Here is a 26,623-nt window from a genome sequence, read left to right on the forward strand (position 1 = left end):
CACACACATATGTATTTAAATACATACATACATTGCAGCATTTTAACTGCTCTAAGGGTATGCTCACTACTTGGCCTTCAAGGATCTTTCCTTGTTTTTACAGAAGCTTGAGACTTGAGGCTGCTTCAGCTAGTGAGGGAAGAGGTGGCCATGTAGGCCATCTAATTATGTGATTCAATTTTCTATCAATCTCAGTAGTCAGCAGGATCCACAGACTGAAATGTCAGAAAGCAACAGCCATATTTACTGTTGCTGTTTTCTGAAAGGGTGGTGCCATTATAACTTGTCTCTCACTTCCATTAACCAGTCATTAGCACAGTCATTGCACTTACCAGGTCTCTATTGGCTTTGTGGGAGATGCCCACTGATAGCACAGTGTACAGAAAAAATACCTGCAGTAGCACTGTTTGGAGAACTGCTAGCAAACACATTACTACTGAGAGTAAGTTTGGTTCCAGGTTTCATGGGACACCAGTTTACCTTACAGTCTAGAAATAACAGATCCTAGGGTCTGTCTCCAGGAAATCCCAGGAAATCCCAGGAAATGGTTGTGCCTAGGTGTCAGCAATGCAGTCAGAAGGCGGGACAAATGGACAGAGTGTCCTGAAACCCAGGGAGGGTTGGCCACAGAGCAGCTGCCAGCTTTTAGATGCTGCAGCAATCAGCTTACTTCCTTTCAGAGCCTGAATCAAGACAGCAGTGCTATTCTAGTTTAGTTTATCAGAGCAAATCATATGACTAATGATTAATCATTCAAGTATTTATCACTTCAGTATAATTTCTGCAAACTATTATTGGGGTTGCACCTTCACTAGTGTGGCTCAGGCACGATTGGATCTGACACTTGGGGAGCATCTTTCAGCAAAGAGCTTAAAAAGCTTGAGAGCCTGAATACTGACAACAGGTGAGGCTGCTGTTGGCTTGGAAGCAAGCAGAGGAACAAGGCACAACAGCTGTGAGAGAAAGGAGAAGCAACACAATTTGATACCTTCTCCAGACTGCCCCTTGAGGTCATCCCTGCAGACCCAGGGCTCTTCATCCCCCATGAAGGAGAAGGGAAGAAGGCTGGTTGGAAGGGACTGTGGGCAAAGGGCTAGAACTAGCCTGCCCTGAGTCATGTGCTGCTCTGGCAGTGATGTGATACTGCTTGTACAGCCCCTGCAAAAGTACTCCTTGGGTGACTGTGCTCCAGCTTTCCACTTTACTGTGTGTTCCCCCATGCAAGCAGCACAAACCCTTGTGACTTCTTTCCTCAAGGAATCCAAGGAAGTTTGTGCCTTGCCTATTCTAATGGGATTGAAGTGAAGGAATAAAGCAAATTCAAGGGTAGTCAAATGATGGTATGCCTTGAGCATCCCAAGTTCATATTTGTCCTTTTCAGTCCAAATGCTGGTAGGCAGACTTTCTCAGATGATTGTGCCATAGAACTCTTCCCCTGCTTCAGCTTTTGATGGAGTTAAACTTTCACCTGATTTTTGTTATGACATACCTGCTTGGGGACAGTTAATGCTGGGAAAATCCTGCTATCATACCAGTATTTCTGGATTTCTCTACAGCCTTTCCATCATCACAGCTGACTCTCCCATTTTATTTTTTTGTGTTTGTCTAGGCAAGTGAACTGCAATCATTTCTCCAGTCCAACTCCTTCCCTAGCCTTTCCCACTAGTTGCTTGTGGTTCAGGCTAAAAAGACTTTTGTCCTACCAAATGTGTGGAGGGTTGGGGGGAAGAAAGGTCTATCCTTTCTCAGTTCCCAAAGCCAAGTTGTGATTCTGTCAGATTACTTCAGGGTTTTTTTTTCAGAAGTTGTTGCTGGTGATCTCCCTTTCCTTCACTCCACTGTGAACAGGGAAGCAGGGGCTACCACAGAAGTGGAAGGACCAGAGACAAGTGTGTAATACAGACTGAAGAATTATTCTTTGGCCTATTGTTGAAAGCCAAAGAGAGTATTTGTGGGTTCCAGTCCCTTCCAAGCTTTAGTTTAGTGTTTTAAATAAAATAGCCATGAGTTGACATATAAAAACTGTACTGGAAACAGGAACAAAGCACTCCATGCTTTCAAGTCAAGGCGGTACCTAAATGGCAATCTAAAATTTCAGTCTTGGTCATATACATTTGAATTTTTGGAGGTTCTGATCCCTAAATCCTGTCTTACATCTTAGCCCGACTTGTAATAGTGCCTCCTTGTGACTCCTATGATGGAGCAGGAAGTTTCTACCTTGTTGACCAGTTGACCAATTTTGTGAAACTGTAACAATGAATAGCACGGCAAATATGAGATAACAGTAAGACCCACTTATTGTTGTAAAAAGCAGGTTAGATGACCACCAAATAAACAAGAGCAATTAACACCCCTGTCTTCCAGCCCTACCATCTGCCTGGGAAATCCTTGATTCCTAGGTACAATCTTTTTGTCTACTATTACTGATGTCTCATCCTCATAGGAGGAATTTAACTTCAAAAATTCTACCTCATTCTCTTCAGAACTGAGTCCTCTTTACTAGATAATTTAATTACTTTGGGTGACATTCAGACATCTGTTACTAGGTTCATGCTCTCAAAGCACCATGTGGCCAGAGGGTTGTCTTTTCCCTTCATGAATTCCCTACATAAAGACCGATCAGGACCAAAGTCTTCTGGTATGATTTAAAGGTCAGAAATTGTTGGCCCTGTGTTTGTAGAGGATAATGTTTTGCCTGGACAAGCCAACATGATGCACATAGAGGGCAGTGCCATGGTTACTCTCCTACTTCAGGCTACAGCTGGCATTTGGTGTTCATTAGTTGGAAATGAGCCAATATTTTAGTTACTCAGTTGTCATTGTGTCTCCACAGGGGCTCTCTCAGAGCAGCAGCCCCTCCCAGCATGTGACAGGCGCTGCCCTGGGATGTCCCCTTCACAGGGCCACATGCACATGACAGGCGTATGTCCCTGCCCCTTGGCTACAGCCACCCATCACTTGACCCAGTTCATGGTGTCTCACAGTCATGGAAGTAACTGCACAGCCTGTGCTTACACTCCTGGGCAGTCTGATTAAGCTTGTGGACAGCATACATTTCACAAGATACAGCAGGTACAGTTTCTGCTGTTCAGGGTGTGTGTACATATTAAAGTAAAGCCATCTCTAAGTGTTTGTGTCTGCTTATCTGGGGATAACTGTGTAGAACCAGGATTTAGTCTTAGGGCAAAAGTAAGAGAAGCACTGTCCTATGGGCATTTTAAAAAATATGACTCTTAATAAAGTGATGATAGTTCTATTTTTAATTTGGCTTCTGTGTCTGCTCAGTAATGATTTTTTATAATGATTTATTGGCCCTGGCTTTTTACTGTGGTCTTCTTGCTAACACTTTAGGAACGATAAAAAACCTTGGTCCTAAAATATAGTGCTTTATAGATGTCTTCTGGAGAGAAATATCAGAAAGTGTCGTGGCTTAGCCAGATTTTTTTGGCTGTCTCATTTCTACTTGGCTCAAGGCTTACTTATTAGACATTTTCACCTTCACATCCCTGGCGATGGAAGAGCTATACATTCAAAAATTTGGCACATGCCCAAGGATGTGCACCAACATTCACAAAACACTTCCTAAGGTTGTAGCTGCTTGAATTTCAGCTCCTTAATTAGCCTTTGAGAAGAAATTTCCAGGGTTCTTTTCACAGTTGACTGTTCTATCTTAAAGGCTTATTTGAAGATTAGATTTACGGTGGGGCTGGACCTCATATATCCATGTATTCCTAGACTGATTCTCAATTAAAATATTTGGCCTGGTTGAAGAAGACTGATTCATAATCAACAGTCATTTTTGATGCAAAAGTCGGGTATGAAGTAAAGCCAGCACAAGCCAGAACATGTTGGACTTACATATGAGTAGTCATATCATAGTAGAAACTATCATAAAACAATGTTCTTAGTGCATGTGTGGGGATTACCATGAGGTCTGCCTTATCGCAGAGGCACTCTCCTCAGGGTGCTTGTTCTGCATGGTAGGAGTGCAGAATTTCTTGGAGACAAATGCAGAAGCCTTCCCCCATCCTGACAACCTTAAAAGGTTTTGTCTAGACAAGAGAAAATTTTTGGCATAATTATCCTCTTGCATTTTAATTTTGCATGCAAGTAATTAGAACTGTGGTGTTATGATTTCAAACTGGCCATGCTATTTGTAGAGACCTGAATCAAATTCTTAGAGGCCTTTGGGAAAAGAAGCTAGAATATTGAGAAGTTAGCACAGTGTCTTATAAGAAAAGAAAAAAAAAAAAAAAAAAAAAAAAAAAAAACAAAACAAAACAAAAAAAAAAAACCAACATAGTTTTAAACACAACATTAATTAATATATATGCTGAAAGGTGGTGAAGGAATGTGACCCTGTTTCACAACTGTGTCTTTGGACTGATTGATAGCAACTGGATGTACACATACTCACCCATCTTTGATTTGGAAATTATTCATTACCACCTTTAACAGCAGAAAGTTCTCTACACTTAAATAAAGTAGTGGAAAGCTCCAACCAAATAGAAGGAAGATGGTTTGTTATTGCCAGTCTTCCTTTCATTTCCCTTTGTACGCCATGTCGTACAAGTGTATGAGGTGCCAAACAAGGCCCTCAAAGTGGAGTGAGGAATTAATAGAGATTTAAAAGGTATATTTTTTCTGGTTGTTATTCTAGGTTATCCATTTCTCATCCTGGTTCACTGTGCAGCTGTACAATGGGAGAGCATACAGATGGGGAGATACAACATGTGAACACACTCTGCCACAAAAATAAATGTTCATCTAAATGGAGCCTTAGTCAATTTATCATCCAAGCAAGTAACTAGTTCATTACATTGGATGCGCTGCACTCAAACTATTAAAAAATCCTTATCTCCATAATAAATATGCAAATTGGGGACTCAAACTCAATATATTTTTTACTTGGTACAAATATATCTGACATAACCATCTAGCTTTGTAGATGTTCTTGTAGCAAACACACACACTCTAAATGGCTTTCTGAATGTAAAAAAAATCTATGACTTTTTAAAGAAATTATTGACAGCAGAATTATATGAGTAATCAAAATCTTCACATACTCTCTATACTGCCTTGCTATTCCTATATTACCAAATGACTCCTCTATAAAGACAGTCTGATTTGAAACAGAAGTTATTTCATTTGGGGATATTTACCCTGCTTTGTGAATAGAGTAATTATTCTGGAATATGCTCATTTGCATTTTGGATGGGTGCCTGAAGAGTGGCTTGGTGGAATAATTAGTTTGAAAGAGCTATTCTGATCAATTTCTACATCTGAGGCCCTGCAGACCGTATGTGTCACCAAAGGCAGACCAGAATTCCACAAAGTGCTAATTGAGGCCTTTCACTTGGAAGACTTCAACACCATTTGATGTAATATTTAGAATTAACTATTTGTAATGAAAAAATACCATTTTCATGCTTTCAGGACACTGATTATAAGCCAGTTAAGCACAGTAAATTATCATTAAGCACCTAGTCAAGGAAGTCCAGTGCAGTACAAAAGAAATGTATTTTCCTACAGCATGTCATTAGCATTAGCACATTTATGGTCCCCATGCTTTGTGCCATGGCACATTGGGTAGCTCCTGCCAAACTAAAATTCAGAAGAAAGATTAAGCTGGCCGTTGGGTGTCAGCACTTTTACTGGGTAAAAACTGTGGCCTGGGTGTGAGGGTTTTATTGAGATGGTGGTCAACAAGCTAAGTGATAAATCCAAACCAAGTTCTTTTCTCCATCACATTATCCATGGGAGGACAAGCTAAAAGCCCACAGTGAAAATATCCACCAGCACAGCACCAAGAATGAGGGATTTTTCGAGGTCAGTAATGCTCCCTGGTAGCCTGTCACTCACTGGTATCGTCACAGTCTTATATCTGTCAAGGAACAAAAACAACAGAACAATTTCTAGTTTATTTGTGCTATTTAAAAATGTTAAGACTTTGTATACAGCATGTCTCTTCATTGCTAACATGGCTCACATAATTTCTTCCTACGGAGGGAAAAAAAAAAAAAACAACAAAAACAAGATAACATATGCTAAGAGCAAAAATCTCTCGGGAGATCTTGTGGAGAACTCCTCTTTCCATTGGGATGGAAGAAATGCTAGTCCTACAGGAATAGTTGTGGGTTCTGCCCCAAAGAGTATGCTTACCAGAAGTTCAGGATTTATCCCAGTAGGAAGGAGAAATAAGAACCTGTTCATTAGTTGCTCCATAATAGATTTAAAAATACAAACTTGCAAGGTCACTTACATAAAGCCTGCAATACCATATGCTCAACACATTCCAGAACACCAAACACATGAATCACTGCAGTTATATTCATAAAAATACTCTTCTACTCCCCCAGCACATCACACAACCAAAGGCAGCTATAGGAACTTTTTCAGGTGGCAACTGATTTAAGAGGTTCCTGCATTTGCTGCTTGTTCTTGCCCCATAGTTCTAACCAATCACTTCCTCAGCTGTGCTGGTTTAATTCTATGGAGGTGAGCCAGCCACCAAACTGGGTTTAAAACCCCAAAACAACAGCAAAAACCACAGTAATACCTAAAGTTGTATGAAAATAGCTCTTAGGTTATTTCAGTGATGTAACTGTTGCTTCAGTACTGCTGAGGGGGCAGTGACCTGCTGTTCAGCAGTAGTGGTGAGCAGCTAAATGTGGGGAAAGGAAGAACGCTTAAACCAGCTTTACGACCTGAGCCAACAGATTGCTCAAGCTAGATTCCTAAAGAATAGTGAGAGAAGGGACATATCTGAGCATGCCACCAGAAAATGTTCTTCTCAGAAACATTTTCATGGTTTTTAAACAGAAAAGGATATCAGTAGCTGCATGAAGATGTCTGCATAACAAACCTATGAATGTCCCAAGTCATACAAGTCATACATGGGAGAGATGCAAGAGTTGGTCTGGGGCCTGCATGCAGCAGCTCTATAGTGTCTAAAATTATTAGACCTTCTGAAAATTCTTTTCAAAAGATGTATAATAATGAAAACACTACAGCTGAACATTATCAAAACAAGTTTTATTAAGTCAGTCTTTTTTATCCTGGACTTTACTGAAATGCAATTTTGCCCCACCCCTTTTTAAAAGCTTGCTGTGCATATTTCTCTCTGTGTGTGTACACATTTATTGATGTATAGTTATAAATCACTATATGTATATATATATAGTGAATCCTCATCTAGGGTTGTATTGTTTGCACAAGCCTCCAGACTCAGCAAGCCTGTGGGGTTTTTTCTCACTTTCACTGGAGTTAGACAAGAAAGCCTCAGTGGGACTGACAGAATAAGTCATTCTTAAATAAACGGTGATGAAAGATGAAGCAAAACCTCCATGCCTTGGATTTAAAATTAGGTCAGTTGGCAGAAGAATTTCCAATTTAACTGACTTGCAGTCAATACAGAAGAACTTTTAGTTTTTCCATAAAATTAATTCCATTTGTTTAAAGAAGTTAAGTGTTCTGAACACTGAATGCTAGAATAGATGAGGGGGTGTGGAATATGGAATGCAACTGTGACTAGTATGTTTCCTAGAAGCTTCTTGAAGAAGATAATACTTCTTCAAGGAGAAAATTTTTTTAAAAAATCAGTTTTATTTTGTATACTTTAAGCCTCTCAGTTTATCAGGGCATTTTGTTTTACAAATGCAGGAATGCAAAAAACCCTCTCCTCTGAGAGAGAGGGAGCTAAGGCATTCACAAATCAAAACCTGCTGTAACTTACTTTTCACTGAAGAACAGGTTTTTTTCTACTACTGCTTTTAGAAAAAAAACAGCAAGAATTATGGGAATTAATTATTTTCTTTTCCTACCATTTGTTGGAAAGGCTAGCAGCTGGTGTCTTGAGAACTGCTGTGTCTAGAATAAGAACTTGGTCATCATATAAAGGCCTTCTTCTGAGCTCACAAGAAGTCCTGTTTGGGTAAAAAGAGTGGAAGCAAAAAAATGCTGTTTCCCCACCGGCAGCATTTTGGGCTCTGATTTACGAGTGGGGATGACACAGCTGAGGACAGCTGATGTGATTAGACAGCCCCCTGCCCTGCTGCTTCCAAGGACTGTGCTTGCTCATCCATATGAGAAGGTTAAGGACATGTCTTACTGCTATCTGCAGCTGCTCCATGGAAGACAATAAGCCACCCTGGAAGCACTGCTCTGTTGGTACTAGGTAGCTGGCATTAGCTTTGAATTGTCTGAAAAGTTTAGGCAGTACTCTGAGGGACTTGAGCACCCAAGTGATAGGTGGGCTCAAGCTGAAGGAGCTCAGAGTTGAAATGGGTTATTTAGATCTCCTCACTTATGCCTCTCCTAGTTAGTTACAGCCTAGAAAGGTCCCACTCATGTTTCTTGTTATAGGCTTCTCTCTCTTGGACTCTTAACTGCTGAATTGTGGAAATAATGAGTGCAAGCTCACAATGTGAACACATACCATGTAACAAGAGACAGGGAAAGAAAGCCCATTTATCTGTAGGCACTCTACCATCATCTCTCTCTTTGGCATCAGAGCTCATTCCTATTCGGTCTTATGACTTCTGCTTTCTGTTCTTACAGATAAAGCAGTAGTCTGGGCTGTTATCCTGGCTGCCTCAAAGTCCTCTTCTCTGGCCTCAACAAGAGGCACTGACATCTGTACACAGTGTTGCTGCAGAGACGTCTTTGACTTATCTACTGATATCTTATGTTTTTAGTTTTATATTTTTCAGACCCTGTAGTGCATTAGTGTATAACTCTGAATTCCACATAAAGTGTTAGTAAGCTCTCTTCACATTTTGGTCAGACGAAACAATCTTTCTAACCCTAAGAATGAAGGACACTCTCTGCCTCAGGCCTGATGGTATAAACAAAAGTGTATGGGGGTGTATGGAAAGCCTGAGGGAATATGACTTCATTACCTGAGGCTGTAATTGGAGGATTAACCTCTGATATGCAAACAGACCAAAGCTATATCTGTCTGAAAAACTTGTGATCATTGTCCATCTTGGGTGTTGCCTCTGGAAGGCTTTTGACTGCCCAAGGTGTATTAATTGAAGGCCTTTAATAAATACCTACTTTATTCTCTAACTCTGTCTAGCCTCTGTACTAGGTAACCACTCCAAGGCATCATTATGATAACACCATCCTCAGTGTTACTTCCCAACTTGACTTTTGTTTTGTCCGTTGCATCAGTCACTAAGCTCTCATCTGCAAATCCACTAACTTTTCCTCCAGGATAGAGCTCCAGCAATGCATAACACTGAACTTCAGGTTTGGGAGAAGAAATGAGAAGTTATAGTGAATACAATGTTAAATTAGGATGGAAATGCATAGGTGGAGTGTAACAACCAAACAGGAACTGAAAAGTTTCTGAGAAAAATTAATCGTATTTTTACTTTGACATGCAAAATTTTCTCACTAGGTTTTGAGATTTATGCAGATTGGGAGTGGGAGGAGGCCAGGCAGGGATGAAATGCTTTTATAAAAATTTCTGTGGTACTTAAACTCATAAGTACTTTACTTGACTCTTACAAAGCCACTGACTGTGCTGCATGTCACCCCAGGAGGGATATAGCACTACACAGTGGCAGTAAGCCTTAGACATAACACTCTTCTTGAAATACCATCCACTTACAACCTGGTCTGACTTTAAGAGCAAAATGTTACATTCCTTTTAGCAAAAAAGCTTATAACTGACACAAAGAGGACAACTGCACCTTCCAATTTTTTACAATTATGTGTATGTATGTGCAAATTTCTATGTTTATTATGCACCGATGCAGAAACTTGACAAAGCATTAATTTTGTATATAGCACTTCTGAGCTGTGCTTGATGTAGTGTTGCATTTGGCTATAATTCAAGATGTGGCTTGATATTTATATGCTATTTTACATTGAAATATGATTGCATGCTTTTAGATTTACAAAACTCTAGTCTTGCCAGGAAATTCTTGCCTGTAAAGCTATTTTAGGACTTTATCAGTTAAAAGGGTTGAGCTAAATTTTGTCCTCACATTGACTTAAATGGATATTGCAAATACATGTTCACAGGCAAACTTTGGCCTTAACTTTGATTTAATTGTTTAGCATGGTTAGAAATACATACTTAAAAATCCAGGGTGATTAATAAGACTGGTAACAGTTTGAGAACTCCTAACATTTCTCTGATGCTTGGAAAAAGCTCTAAATTTCTTTTTCTGACATATTGCACAAACAATATCTTAAATCCCCATGTGTGTTCCATTTGTCACTAATACAGATGATTTAAAAGTTTCAATGAAAAACTGACTTTGAAAAAGAAACTTTCACATAGTGTATTTCCTTCTTTCACATTTTTAGGGACCAATTAAACAGTTGAAACTGAATATTTTGTTCAGAATCAAACACTTTTAGCATTGCAGAGAAAATTTAAAATATATCTAATTTTATTTATTTTCCCCTCAGAAAAAAATTTATAGCTCTTTAAAATTCTGTGGAAAATATTTACTGTTTTCTAACTGACCTGGACACCAGAGCCAGAAGAGTGTAGACACTTCGTCCATAGCAGCTCCTGGCAGCTATTACACAGTTAGCAGCCCATTGGAATCCCCCAGGAGTCCAAGTCTTAACATAAGAAAATAAATATGTTTTCAAGCCTAACCACTCCAGAAAACACTGAAATATGAATTGAGAGTAAATCCGTGCATTGTTCCTTTACTGACTGTGCAGACAGCCTGAAATAAAGCCCGGTGAGATGAGGGTGACTAGATCACAGTAGACTACTAACTCAAAATCCCAATATGATCATTCAAGTCTTAACATCAAATGAATCATAACTGTTTATCATTTTAGGAGCAGCATTCCACTAACATGCATTCATTATGATCCTCAACCAAATGTCAATCTTCTCTGTGTGAACACTGCCAGAGCCTCCCCCAAACCTGAAAAACACAACACATTGATTTTTGTGTCACTCAGAAGTCAAGTCACAGAGGCCTTGTTGCATAAACTGCTAATTAACACCAAACAAAAGGCTAGTCTCTGCCCTAAGGAACTTGCAGTTTAATTATGACTGGAGTCAGCATGTAAATACCAACAGACAATAAATGAACGTAAGGGTTCACTTAAGATTTCTCCAGGGAAGCAGGTTTAAGACATTCTCATCTTCTTTCATCTCAGCTGCTCATTTGTAGGATTGAAGAAGTGTTCCCATTTAAAAAACCTCAACCACTACTGTTACAGTAGGACTGGTGGGATCTATTAGCTTGGACCTTTTAACTTTTCAGGTCTAAAGTGTAACCCTGAAGAGGGTTGGATCAGCAAACCTCATGGGATGGCAAATAGTGTCCCACAGGCAGCTGATGCTTCAGCCTGAGACTTGGTGCAGTGGAGCTGCTGCCTTTGCAATTGCAACAGGGCACAGCTGCTAAAGAGCACAGCAACACAGGAGGGTTACAGGGGGCAGCTCAGTAAGCAGCAATGTCAGTGTGCCACCTCCAGGGAAGGGTTTCAGCACCATTATGATGTCCTTGTGCAGTGAAATAGCAGCACTGAAAACACTTAGTACTTGCTTGAAGCATAACAGGTGAAGGTCAGAGTCTTTAACAGAGAAGAGGCGGGAGTCAACATTGCTTTGCTACATGAGGCCCAAGAGGAAGAAAATTGGAACAATCTAGAAGCCAAATCCTGGTCAATTAGGTGCTGGCTGCATATTAGCCACTGTCAGTACAATATCTTGTGATGGTGGAGTGAAATGGGCAAGAGATGAAATTCAGAGTTTTTTCATCTTAAAGCAATGAATGTGCATTTGTTTGAATACTTCAGAAGGAAGGAGCATATGAAGTCAAACAACAGAATTTCCCATGTTTTGCAGCAGAACAGGAAAATTTTCATCATCATGATATGATGGCAAACTGCACCTGTATTACAATATCAAAGCTATGAGACAGGATATCTGCTTTGCTGTTTTATTGTCACATAGATAAAGGAGCAGCACTGTCTTCTCATTATAACATGCCTGACTTAAGGGATAGTTGTTATCACAGTGACATTTTCCTGTAGACTTTATACATACACTAGCTGTTATAAAAAGTAGAAAGAACTCTTCTCTAAGTGTATTATCTATACACACCAACTGGGCTTTGCTGAATTCCCTATGTAGTTGTTATGCTTTGTTCAGCTTATTAAAAAACCCTCTACAGACCACCACGAATTTATGGCACATCAGCTTTAAACTTGTTTGTAAAGGTTTAAAGACAGGAGTTGAATTCTCTGGATTAAAATTAATTTTAAATGCTTTAATGGGGTGAGCTCTCTTATTGAAGACTGATGTGCCTGCAGGCTTTTTTAAACACCAGCATTCTAGGATGCAGAGATATTTTCTGAGCTGGGTTGCTAAAGGATATCACACACCAGTGGCAATTACCATTCTCCCTTTTGCAGTCACATACAATGCCATAAAATGGGCCCCAGACTTCCTTATTAAATTGCCTGGTTTCTTTTCATCTCAAGCACAGGGCAGAAGAAATGCATTTAGCTCACCCTTGTAAAATAGCACACATTTTCTTACTGTTATGCCTTTGAAATATCGCACATGACAATCAATATTTAGAGAACTTCATGAATGGGAGACTTATAAGCAGCCTTATCCTGGGGATATTTATTGGCACTAAGCTTTGGTGGCATCATGCTTCAGTGGTACTGAAGAGGTAAGACAAGTTTGTGCTGGTGGATGTGAGTGCATGCAAACTTTTCCTTTTCAGAATGGTGACTTTTCTCCTAGTCTGATTACCTCAGGATCATGCAATTCATGTGAAAGTCAAACATTTGCACACTTTTCGTTAGACTATTTTGAAAGGAGAGAGATGAAAAAGCCACTTTGTAGCACTATTATCATATTGCAACTTGACAGGTGGTACAGGTTCTGAAATCTAGTGTGATCTTGGATGAATTGCTTCATGGAATGAACAAATTGCATGGTTTTTCCTCGGTTCAGCTGTGTATTAGGAAGAGTAGAAATTATAGATATCCTGCTATCCCCACTGAAAACAGTCAGAGAACATCTGATGAAGGTGCTAAGCTCTGGTGAAGTATTTAGTACTGTTGTACAATTCAAAATTAATGTAAGTTGTTCAAACTTTTCACTGGAAAGTGAAAGATCTCAGGAGTTCAAGGAAACCTCAGTGATGAAGACACGGCCAAGATGTCTAAATGATGTCTAAATGTCTGTATGATGACACATAGCAACTATTAAAGTCACTCAGCATAAGATGAAGCAGGAATGATATAAGGGAGGTGGGAAGAAGATGAGGAAAGAAGAAATGGTCAGAGAGAGTGTCCTGGGTTGCAGTGTAGGATGTACACAAAGTATTTATTCTATCACCATCTTCATGAACTGTTGAAACCAGGTGGGCTAGTGTTTTCCCAAGCCCCCTGCCTTTTCTGCTAATGGCCCATTAACGCCTTTGGGGTGTTTTTCTGCTAATGACTTCTGGGGTGTCTCCTGCTAATGGCCCATGAGTCACAGGTAACTCCCTCCAGGGGTTATCTCTGTTAATGGGCCATCAAGGACCCATTTCACACTTCTCATGCTATTGTGAGGTGCTCTGCCCAGGGGGAGGAGCCAAGCATTCTCACCTGGATATAAGCTGGGATTTGGGACAGTGCAGTGGGCACTTACCCACTGGATTCCCAGAGGACCAGAGCTCCCAGACCTCTCTACAGGATCACTGCTTCAGGAAGAGCACTTCACCTGGACTGCTTCCACCATCCTGCTCAGGTTGCATTCTGACCCTGTCAGTGATTCCTTGTGTTATTGCATTTATTTTATTTTATTTTTACCTTTTTACCTTTCTTCTCATTAAATTATATCTCTGACTTGGAGCCTCTCACTCGTTTTGTTTTCAAACCACAACAGAGAGGAAATCAAATGGAGAACAAAGTGAAGTCCTGCTGCAGTCTCTTCCAGTAAAAGCCAAAGTGGAAGCGCAGGACAATACAGCTCCAGCTCAAGCAGCTGGCATCAGATTGCTGCAAAGCATTGGGCACTTCACATCCCTTTTACCTGGCTGGGGCATCTGCTCAGAGGCAATAAACATGTGGGGAAAATGGTTCTGCATCTGTTAAGCAGTGCCTCCAGGAGCAGCCTTCCCTGCACCCCTGTGCTGAACCTGGGAGTCGATCCCCAATGCAGGAGGCCAGTGGAACCATCACATGCTGCCATCATCTGCCTGCTCACTTCTTTCTCTCTACAGAATTATAGCAGGGCCTGGAAAATACTTCTCTGAGAATCCACTTTTTTTCTCTGTTTTAGGTAGTAAGCAGGCATTTTGCCCTTCCCATTATGCCTAAGCTGTCAGCTTCTCTCAAGTGTCTCCTGTTCTGTATATAGGCCTGCCCTTGTGCTAGTCAAGCAGGAAGAAATGTGAGTCCCTCTGATCTCCAGGCAGCAGGAAGTCAGTGACAGTTCCTACAAGAAAAGAAAGAAAGACATTTTTTTAAGTCACGCATTTTCACACCTCAGACAATAAGGATTTATCTGTTAAAAGTTATGAAATAGTGTTTAATATTTGCCTATAATGAGATCTGGACCAAAAGACAGATTAAAGATATCATTCTTTTTACCCATTTGGCTTATTAAAAAAAAGGAAAAAAAAAAAAGAAAAAAAAAAAGGAACAGGGAGAGTAGGAGGGGGAGTAGGAGAGTACACAAACAGCAATAAAGATACAGGCCTTTAAAATATGTAATCACTCTGTTTTATACAGAATGAATGAGTCAGAAGCTCAATGAGCTGCAGAAAAGAATTTAAGGGGGAGCATGAAAACAGTCCTCCTCCATAGTTGGATAATTTCACTTATGCCTGGAAAAATAAAACCTCCATATTCTAAGATTGAATATTTCCTTTTATATTCCTTCCTATACAAACTCATATGTCAGTTCCCTAGCACACATTGGCACAAGACTACCAGTTGTTGTGCTAAAAAGGATTCAGAGGGAAAAGTATTAGAAGAAAGGAAAAGACAAGTAAAACTTTCACTGATTGTGTCACCACTCCCTCTCTCTAAGCTGCAGGGAGAAGTGGTGAGGACCCCACTTTCAGGGCTCTCAGTGACAAGACTGCTAGAATTAACTGTCTTAGTGACCTGCCAGATGAGCTACCTGGATAGTCAATCCCTGACCCACATCCATCAAAATGAGCCAGGTTAAAGGTGAAACAGAGTAGAAAGTGCTAGCACAAGCAAATCTTTACAGGGGACAGTGGAGGGGATTGCCAAGCACTCCCACTTGAGGCATTGCTGCTGTCAGGAGAGGACATGCAGGTTTCTAGGAGCTGAAATCTGTAGGGATCTAACAGTCTTTAAAGATAAGGTTTCTATTACTGAACTTGTGCTCTGCTCAGCGAGGTGGTACCTAACAAGCTCTACCCCAGGGATGTGAGAGAAGAACACATGCAATTAATTCCTCTTGGTTATTTTTGCATAAGAGAGTAGTTGCACAGAACATAAATGTATATTTTGGGGAAAGCTCAGCTATGAAAATATGACTGCTAGTGGTTAACCTAGTTGATGAAAACAGGAATGATAATTCTCAGTCTAATTTTAGTGTGGTAAACTAGGGACAGAGCTCTAGCTAGAATGTAAATGCACTGAAATTTCTGTGTTTCACTGTACTTAATAAAAGACTGATATCAAGAACAATCTTACAAGGAACTCATTTTTGCAGTTGAAGCAGCTGAGAAGTGTCTCCAGGATTCTGTATTTGTTTATTTACACACCAGCTGCACTTACTATTGCACTCAGAGTCTAACTGTGCTTACAGACATTCAGATGCTGAAGTCCAAGAAGAGCATTTGTATGGAGGCATAGGTCCTTAATCCTGAGTCTGTGCAAGCACAGCTTTACTTATATTGCTGTTGGAGGAATGGCCAAAAGGTGTGTTGGGCAAACTTTGTAAGAGTATGTAATATCTTTTATTAAACTAGCCAGCAAAAAACAACCAGCCTTCTGGATAAGAATATCTTCTTCAGGCCTGAAACCAAAGCTTTTTTTATTGTCTTCAGCAGAAGTTATGTCAAGATTGGACAGGTGTGGGAAGTGGTTTCTGCCATAGGTAAGAATGAAAGACAACTGATAGAACACTCATCAGCTTACAGAATGAATCCTTATAGAAGAGGGTAGGAGGAGATGTGATATGCCTGGGGGTGAGCCTCATCTCATCTATAGATGTTTCTCCCAAGAAAACAAATATATACACTTACATGTACATATATACATTTGAACTTCATTATATACTTGGTATCTTTGAGGGTGATTTTCAATTGCAGTTCAGAGCAAAAGTGAAATATTACAAATCATATGGCACAAAGAAAGTGCTAACTTATGAAATATGTCTGGTGACTTATTGAAGTGAAACACAAGGGTCTATAAAACAGGCTCATGGAGTCTTATTGATTCCATCATACGACTCCCACTTTCCCCACCACTAAGACCCTATACCATAGACTTAGGTAAATTCTCTCTTCTATCCATATTATCTGGTCAGCCTCTTCTATGATCAACTGGACAATTGTACTAGAAACAGAAAGGAAATAAAATATATCCTGAAAAATTCAAATCCTCCCAGCCTCACATCAAAGACGCTCCCTTCCCAAAATACGTGAATATGAGGGATTTTCCAGTTCTGCAAGTCCAGTATGCAGAGGAGCTCCTGTCATAGGGACTAATGTAAAACACCTTTTGGACTGGAACAGAACAGACTAAAATCCAGCTGAAAGACACAAAGAGCTACTGATAGCGGGGGTGTGTAAAGGTAACACATACAACTAAACATCCTTCCTTCAGTGTATACTGAAGCAGCAATTAAATATTCCTTTGGTCTCTGGCAGCTGTAATACTGAGATAATGCCCAACAAAGCAAGAGCAAAACCAAAGCTATGTGAATCGATATGCTTCCCAGGGGCTTGGTTGCAGAAACAGGATCTGGTAGCACTGATCTATTTTGCAGCTGGATGTGAGACAGTCAAAAAGTGAGTACCATGCCAGCAGGAAGAGAGAAATCCAAAAATTGTGTGTTACCTTCAGCTAGTTTCTTTTTGGGGTTTTGTTTGTTTGTTTGTTTGTTTGTTTTTGGTTGTTTGTTTGGGGGTTTTTTGTGTGTGTGTGGTTTTGTTGTTGTTGTTGTTGTTTTTTGGGGTTTTTTGGTGGGTTTTTGGTGGGTTTTTTTGTTTTTGTTTTGTTTTTGTTTTGGTAAACAATGTTTTTGGGGGAGTGAAGTACTAATCAAAAGGACATATCTGAATTCTTGAAAATAGAAGGTGCCTCTTTCTTAATATTACATGTTCAGGAGAACAGAAGTTTGAGTTTGCTCCCATTTTTTTTTTTTTTTTTTTGTTAGTGTTAAATATTTAAAGAGTATACCAAAGGAATTCTCTCTGAACAGCTAGCTACTTCTAAGATAAAACTATTCTGGGAGTTTCAAGTATCAGCATTGAACCAAGAAGTGAAACTTAGTTTCCATGGCAAATAGAAGCATGTCATAGGCAACTAAGACACGTTTGTTTAACTTGTTTTGCATTAGCAATTTTGCAGGGACCGTGCAACAGAGCCACCCTGGTTATTTAAACCCTTGTAAGGCACAGAGCTGTCATGGCAGCTTTTCTTTCATCAGGTTAATTTTGAGACAGGATCAGGGAGATGAAACTGTAAAGATTTTGCAATTTTTAATTAAGAAATTATGTAAGTAAATGAACAGCCACATGATGAACAAAGTAACCAGACATGAAAGAGTTTATGTTTACACAATATGTACAGTAATAAAAAGAGTCATATAAGGAGAGTGATGCCTCACTTCAACCTACTAGAAAACAGTGTATCCTTAATTATCTCTCCCTGTGCTTTCATGAATTACCTCTTATCACCAGCATCTTTTTCAGAATTACCAGCAGAACTAAGCTATACAAAACCATTGTTAAATAAAAAGAGAGGACATTGTGAATTGCAAATGGTACGGCACCTTGAGAACAGACGTTTTCTATCAAATTAGGAAAACTACATGGCCTGGGCATGCCGAAGGAAATGCAGAAATGGCTGGAGGAAGAACTCAGAACTTTCCATGGGAACTTTACTTCTACCCCACAACCTGCAAACTTCCCAAGCTGGCAGCTGGCTGGCTGCCCATTGCCTGCAGTGCTGCAGGGCCCAGGGGCAAGGCAGAGCCCCAGAGGTGGCACAACGTGGTGGGGACAAGATACCGTTTATGGTACCATTAAGGGTTAATCTGCAGCAAGCCAGCAAGTTACACATTATCTGGCCAACCCATTACCCTTTACTTTTGAGGAAGGACTGGCTCTCACCAGGAATGAGCGATTTCCATCATAGCAATGGAAAAACACATTTGAGACAAAGGAAAGTGACCGTATGTGAAACATGTCATATTTTAACCAGTGAGAGGATGAAGGAATGACATGAAAGCACCATGCTTACGGAGCAGATAACCTTATACACAGAGATACAGTCTCATATCAGTAATGTTAATATAGCCAGATCTTGATGAAGAGGCATGAAAAGAACTTGGGGAATCATCATCTATCTCTACATCTTAGGTTCAGAAACCATAAAAATATGACTAACTTGGCCAGTGCTGGCATGCAGTTACAGTCTATGAAGTAGCTGCTGTCTTCTCCCTTGTCCTCTCTTTGGACCTTTTCCTCTTTTAGATTTCTTGGCTAACTGGAAAATCATTAGACTGCATTCAGGCAATGAACACCAAAGAGAAGTAATCAGAATGGAGTATATAAATAAATTATGTTCTAAAAGGAAATGTATGATTAAAATATGTGTTAATATGGGATTTTAAGTAGTCAAAAGAAAAAGATATTTCAGAAAGTAATTGAAGCTTGTTGATAAAAACTGTGATTCCCTTAGTGATGGTGAGCAGTTTCTTATACTGTGAGACCAGTAAGAGTACTGACAGGTTATGAGATATCTTTAATTCTATTGTAACTCAAGCAGTAGGAACAAGCAAATGGCTTGAGTCTTATTAAAAGTGATGATGACAAGATAAACTTCGTTCCTTAAATTTCAAATGCATTTCCAAGGAGATTAAAAAGAATTTATTTCACCTAAGAAGAACAACTTGAAATATTACAGCTGAGTGAAAGGACATCTCCTGGACAGCTTTTACTCCAAGGTCAATTTGAATCTTTCTTGAATTATTTGAGGACTAATTCCAGAATTAGTCTGGTTTCATGCAGTGTAACTGAGATTAGAATGAGGTCAGAGAACTTCTTCATACTACCTTGGCTGTTGAATAAGCATGAGCATATTCCGTTTTTCACTCACTGACAATATCATGGACCAATCTGGAATTATTAAAAGGTTTCTCCAGCATTAAATATGACCAGTGATATTGTTAGCATCTTTACAAAAACCACCAAAAAATTTGTTCTTATAGGAAGTACGTTAGTTTGTAAAAAGCTATTTCTCAAATGATATTGTAGTTGTAGACTTATATATCTTTTAACAACTTCCTATACACATGTATTCCAGCTGCTGTTTCATCAGAAAACACCACCCCCAATGACAGGTATGTCTTTAAATGTGGATTTATTTCAGTTACTTCTAACTAAAAATGAGAGCATCTGACATTACGCAGCTGCATTATTTGTAATAGAATCATAAAGGATCTCTGCATCATGTCACACGGAGCTGGTATTGAGATCTCTGCCAGTTACAAAACATGCCATTTACTTGAAATATATAAACTGGACAAACATAGAATGAACATTGTTAAAAATATTTAAACAAGAATAATAAATATCTGATATGATTTTTATAATATGGCATATTGGATTACAGCCAGAAAAGTACAGATTCCTAAAAATATCCATGAATTTTCATACACACATCCCAAAATTTCAATTGCTCTTTAAGAAAGTAGCAGAAATACCCAATAAAGGAAAATTGATTTTAAAAAAATATTTTATACTATTATGGAAATGTGCAGAGAAGCATCAAAGTTACTTTTTAAAAATTTAAAGATGTTGTGGGGGTTTTTTGCAGATTTTAAGCCTTGATCTGGCTAGAAATATCTATGTTATGCTCTGTGTATGCCTGGTTTCATAGGCTATGCATGTATTAGCCAGGTTTGACTTTGAGAAAAAACAATTTAAGTAAGTCCTTTTCTGTTTGTCTGGTTAAAGCACATATATCCTCTCTATGTATCTAAATTTTAAATTTTAAAGGTTATATATAATATTTTGTCCAATTATTATGACAACTGACAATTATTATGTTATATTGACATTAGGGTGCAGCATATTTGTTTATTATATATAAGCCATGAAAATACACTTCCAAAAGTTATTGTAAGATTGTAAGTCTTTTTAAGGTCAAGCATTTGCTTTCAACATGACTTTTTCACTGTAGTTATTAAGAGAAAATATTTTATTTAAAATCTTAGTTAACATAAGGATTTAGGAATAGAACAAACTCTTCTTCAGAGGATTGAAGAAGACAGTGTATGCTGTTACTGCCTCTAGGCCTGACTACAGAAGAGGTACGAAATATTGAGTGAACAGAGCTTCTCAAATACTACAGACTGGATTTTTCAAATCCTACATAATCTTCTCAGAACAATTCTGAAATAATGGGTGGCCAGACTGCTGGTTAAAACAGCCAGCGGAGGACTATATCTAACCTTATCTCATCTTTCAATAAGACCCCTAGAATGATCCACAAAGGGCATAGAGACTTTTTATATTCTTATTCTAATCTATTTCATAATGCTGGATATAATTAGGCTTAGCAAGTACAGTAATCTTACTTTTTATTTTATTTTCACTGTACTTTTAAAAATAATTTCCCAGACTTTGTAAAAAGACTAAAATTCTTTTGTAATCCTCAAGTGATCAGCATCCCACCATGATTGAGAGTCACTCAGTTTGTCAATTCTGTGATCATAGCAACAATCTTTGAGTGGCAAAATCACTGTAAATTCTGTAGAAGTATGGCAAATGAATAGAAAGACTCTTCTCTACAGGTACATTTACCTGAAATTGTAAAAGAAACAGAAGTAGAGAAATTTATACCTCACTGGATTGGGCTGAGAGCTATAACTTTCTAATCCTTTTAAAATGGACCTGTTCAACACTGAGACTGTCTGTTATCAGATCAGCGATTTCTTCCCAATCCCCAGTTCCAGGTAAGTGCTTCATCCAGTTCTCAGCCCTGCTGTGAGATGAAAGAAAGAAAGCATTGCTCTTCCTCTTCATTGCTTTCCCAGACAAGACATCAAGGGCTGGAAGGGAACCCAGGGAACCAAGACCCCAAGGTGCCATGAGACACTCAGTGAACAGCAGGTGTCCTCTGAGCTGTTTTTGCCTCTGATGCCAGAGGGTACATCTGTCAGTCTCCATTGGGATCTGTCCTAAAGCTCATCTGGCTCAGTCTTGGGTTATTTTCTTTGAAAAGCCCTGCTTGGACACAGCAGACCATGCAGGTCTTACCAGACCTTTTCAGGAAGACATGGGCTCATTTTCCCCAAGTTCAGTACAGAGCAGAGGCTTCAAAGGTCATGAAGGTCCCAACAACTCAGCACATTTTCTAAAAGGCAGAGTAAAATACTGGTTTTGTGCTGGTTTCAGCCTCTCACAGACCTCCCAGATCTGACTTTGCTGCCTTTATGACATGGCAGTTGCCATTTGCCAACATAGCATGGATCCAAAAATGGGTTTGTCATCCTGAGTCTGGCAGAAAATGTTTCAGAAAAAGGTGCACAAAACCCCAGGATGAACAGGTGCAGAATAATCTCTCTATGAGGATAATATCAATCTAACCTCCACTAACTGGTAGTTCTCTAATGCTCTTGCAAACTGTGAGTATATCCTCTACCTTACTTATCCTGTCTAATTAACTATGAATGTTCTCATTATCTGTATCTAATATTTTTTTTAAATCCTGCTAAGCCTTTTGCTTCAATTGTCTTTTAGCAAGCAGTCCTAACTGATAATTACACAATGCATAAGGAAAATTCTCTTTCATTCATGGTTAAACATGTTGTTTCCCCATTTCACATGCCATCCCTTTTCTCTTCTGTTCTGACAGCCATAAAGAGTCTCCCAATTTACATTCCATTTAAATTTCCAATATTTTGTCTCTGTAACTTAGTCTCTCTTACTTGTTTTCTTCCTTGCATGAACTATCTCATGCTCTCATGATGCAGAGGTTTCTACAAAATTCTCATGATTTTAGCTCATCAGCACAAAACCTCCATTTAGTTTTTCTTTTGCTTTACTTTTTTGTTCTTAGATGTGACTACCATGATTTGACATACTCTCAGTTTATATATACATATTCTCCTCCATTTTCTTGTCTATCTTAGCATTTTTTTATTTTATTACTGACATTGCATTACTACTGATGTTGCATACTGAGCAAAGATTACAGTTCAGATGGTGAAAAAAAAATTTGAAAAAAGCTTTTTCTGTAAGCTGACAGAGACGTTTGTTTTCAGTAGTCCTTAGAAGTTCTGTTTAATCCAAAATAGATAACATTATTTGTCATACATAGCTACAATTATAAAAATCTTGTGCCAGGCTTTAACAAAAACCCTTTGGCTCTCAGGACTATGTGCTTATCTATTAAGGAGGGTTTGGAATTTTTCAACAAAATATTTTTATATTGAAATGTAACTTCTATTGCAAATGTTCTACCCTTCCAGGAAAACATTTGGTGGTAACCTTTCTATCTGTTCCAAGTTCACATGAAATTGTGACAACAATAAGTGGGGTTTTGTGTATGCCTGTAAGAACAAGAGAGGGATTTTAGTACTGATTTTAGTACTCTGTATCATTTCTATCCTTTTTTCTCATATACCTCAGAACTTCTACCCCAAACCTAGTACCAGAACAGTGTTAGATCTCATTTATGAAAGTTAGCAATTATTTTTAAGAAGAGCACAAACTTCTCCTGGCAACCTTCTTGTTTTTCTATTAGAGATACATTTCAATGAACATTTTAATTTTTACATGCTTCAGGGACCAGAGTGACAAATTATTTTTTGGATCACTTCTGCATTGTGGCTGGCTGAATAAGAATTAAGGGAAAATTGGCAAGGTGTGTGAGTTCATGGTCATTTTGTTAGAGGGCTCTACATGGAGAAACAATAGAGCTGGCAGCAGAACTGACATGATTCAATGAGTCTCTGTTGCCAGGACAGAGCTCAGCACCAGAGATGGCAAAATCTGCCCTGGACATGTGATACCTTTCAAATAGGAAATATCCTGAGAGGAAAGGGTGGGAGGAGGGCAAGCAGCTGCTGAGAGTCAAGAAATTATGGATCAACAAGCATATATAGCTCATGACACTAGTTGTCTGGGGGTGGTCAAATGTTGATGCAGGTGGGTCTATTACAGCCTAAATTTGCTTTTGCTAACAGCCATGCAAAAGATGTCCGTAACTGGAGCACCAAGCAACTTGAAGACGTAGTTGTACTGCTATGGAAACCTGAGGTGTCCCATGATTTTTCAGACACCTAAGCAGTACTTTACAAATATATTTACTGTGTGGGCCGTGTAGACTCTCTAATCCCCTGAACACCCCCAATCTGCTTACTTAGGACTACTGAAGGAATTTCCACAGTGCTTTTTGAAGCTGTACTTGATGAAGAATAAGGACAAAAGCTGGTATTTCTGACCCTACAGGGTGTATGGCACCTCCCTCACTCCAAGGGTATTGTCACATGATGTGAGGCCTCCATGAGCACAGGCTCAGCAGGTTTCACCTGGTTCATTCATGTAGAGCATGTTTGGTATTGCATTGTGCAGGTTTTTAACACCTTTGTAACAACACTACTGTTCAGCTCTGACCTGTCAGGGCAGTTCTCTGTGCAAGGATGAATGCCATGTTCCTCCATATCATGTTGGGATTCTGTCCCACAGCATTACTCTATAGCTCACAATAAACCTCTGCCCTCAATCACCAATCACCCCAGATTTTGCTAAAGTGTGTCTTTATTTTCTCAGTGGTGGTGACTGTTCTCTCATCTCTACAAACAAACAAATGCAAGCTGAAGTTGAAATTTATCTTTCTAGAGAGGAGCCAACAAAGGAAGATTTTGTCTTCGCTGATGCTCCGCTTGCTGATCTCACCCTTGAAAGTGAGAGTGCTAAAATGAAGATTTGAGCTTCTGGATGCTGCATATATTATAAGCAGCCAAAACTTGGCTAACTGGACTTCAGAAGCTGAATCAGCCAAGATTTGGAGCTCTAAGCCCTTGTGTAATTTGATAGGAACATACCATCCTCTTACTTCAACCTTTTCAGGTGCAACCGTACCTAATCCCCGTGTGAGCGGCAACCCACTGTGTTCCAAGTGGACTCCAATTTTGGATATCAACCAACTCCACACCAGCTGGGTGCACTCAGTATCTATATGAGCAGAGCTATCAGGGCCTTCTCAGATGCAGATCTGTTTGTGCTTCCTTTGGTTTCCCAGGTTCAAAGGTACACGTGGCTGAGTTTACCAGACCACAATCTGCAGTTCTCCCAATTCCTGATGCATGAACCCTTTTTGCCAGGGGTGAGCAAGTCACAGCTTTAATCCCTGATTAAATCTAGCAAATAGGCAGAAAAGAAAGAAACCTAAACTTAACTGGAATTTGCTGACTGCTGAAAATCATATACATATATTTTTATGTATAATATTAAAATGCTTAAAATTCTTTTGATATAAAGCACCAAAGAATTACTGAAATTCTCTTAATGTGGCTTTTGCTCTTTTTTTAAGTCAGGACCTCATATCTTAGAGGATGAATCCTTTCTGCTCATGCTCTGCAGGCACATCTGGAAGGTGTAATATTTGCTCAAGTACTTTCTGTGCATACTCAGGGACTGTATGTTCTGGCTATCAAGGAGCACTGTTTTCCTATTGTTACAGTTTTAAATTAGGAAAATTGGACAGGTGCAACCCATATTTTGAGAGCAAAACCTGGGGATTTCTTTGACATTAACACATAGAAGTATCCCAATTTTCTTGCTGAAATGATCCATTAAAAAAAACCCCTTAGAACAAATGAAACATTTTATTTATTTCCAAGTAAGATAATTAAACAGAACACTAAGGTAATGGCAAAGAAAAGATAGATGTAGGCATTGAGTGGAAAAATGGCACAGAAAAAAATCTACCTTTACTCTTTAAGACATCTAAGGTGTGTGAAAGTTCAATTTCCTCCTTTGTCTGGAAATATTTGAACACTTTTCTCTCCATAGAGAAAAAATACTCATTCAGTTATTCAGGGAGAATAAACTCCTGGATGTTTTAGAAGGAGTCTCTGCATGGCTTCAGATAATAGGGTCAGTGAATGTTTCAGCATCCCATATAGATAGGAAAGCCTCAGCTCACAGCTAGAGAGACACATCACTTATTGCAGAGCCTTCACTGCTTGTGGAGCTTGAGGTCTGAGTGCAAATCCACTTAGATAGTAGAGCTAAAAGTCTTTCTCCTGGATAAGGAGTGAAAATCAATCAAATGCCATTTATTTTCCTTATTGTAAATATGTGAATCATTTAAAATATCATAACTCTCTTTTTGTGCCCAGACACACTTTCTTCATTTTTTTTTTCTAATTTATTTTAGTTGTTAACTGTAGGTCCACTTGTGTGGACAATGGAGGAATTTTCCATGTGAAATTTTTCTGTCAGTTATTCATAAATTAAGACAGAATGAGCTCTTATGCAAAAGCAGATGTTGGCTTGTTGTTCAATCATTTCTTTAAATACAAGTGATTTCTGGGAACACCCAACTTCTACCATTTCAAAGCAGCTACTAGGCTTCTCCTAGTGAGCAATATAACAAATTAGAATAAAAAAACCCTAGTTATCTTAAGTACTACTATTCACCTGTAAACATGCAGTATACTTTCGTTTACAAAAGAAAAAGCAATATGTCCTTTATAACATCATAAAGGACCCAATAAATGGCAATGACGATAGCAGGGCAGCCAGAAAGTCCCAAGCAAGTGAAATGTGACAGTTTATGGGTTCTGGGTGATGATTACTAGGTATGTGTACTAGGCTATCTGATGCCTGCAGCCTGGGCTCTTTTACTCATTTATTGACTCAACACAGTGTGAGTCATTGACCTCTATATTTACACACACACACACACGTACATACACACACATACACACATACGTGTGTGTATCCCCACCCTGAACAGCCCAGCTTCTAAAAACTTGTGAGCAGTAAACATTAATAATTTATTTATACTGGCAGCTACAGGCACTATTTCCTTGTCAGTATTTCATAACATCTCCTAAAAACCTTCTTCTGGCCTTTCTCATCAATGGGGATTGTTCTGCAGGCACACCCACACACGCACACTCACACACACATACGCAAACACACGCAGAGTACACTGAAAATAGCAAATATGCCATTCAAGAAGGCTGTCATGGAAATAAAATTCCAGGGCACCAGGCAAGTATAATAAAACAACAAAAGGTTGTGCTTTTACGTCGGCTGCCTTGTCCTAGCTCTCTTGGCTTGCTAAAAAAAACAAACACACAGAAAAAGAATAAGCCAAAGAAGGTGAAACAGCTTGTGAAATATTTGTGAATGCAACTCTTTCATTAGAGAAAATAGTTAGAATAATTATTTTCAAATGT

This window comes from Zosterops lateralis (assembly GCF_965231275.1).
Source record: "Zosterops lateralis genome assembly, chromosome: 2".
Taxonomy (NCBI): Eukaryota; Metazoa; Chordata; class Aves; order Passeriformes; family Zosteropidae; genus Zosterops; species Zosterops lateralis.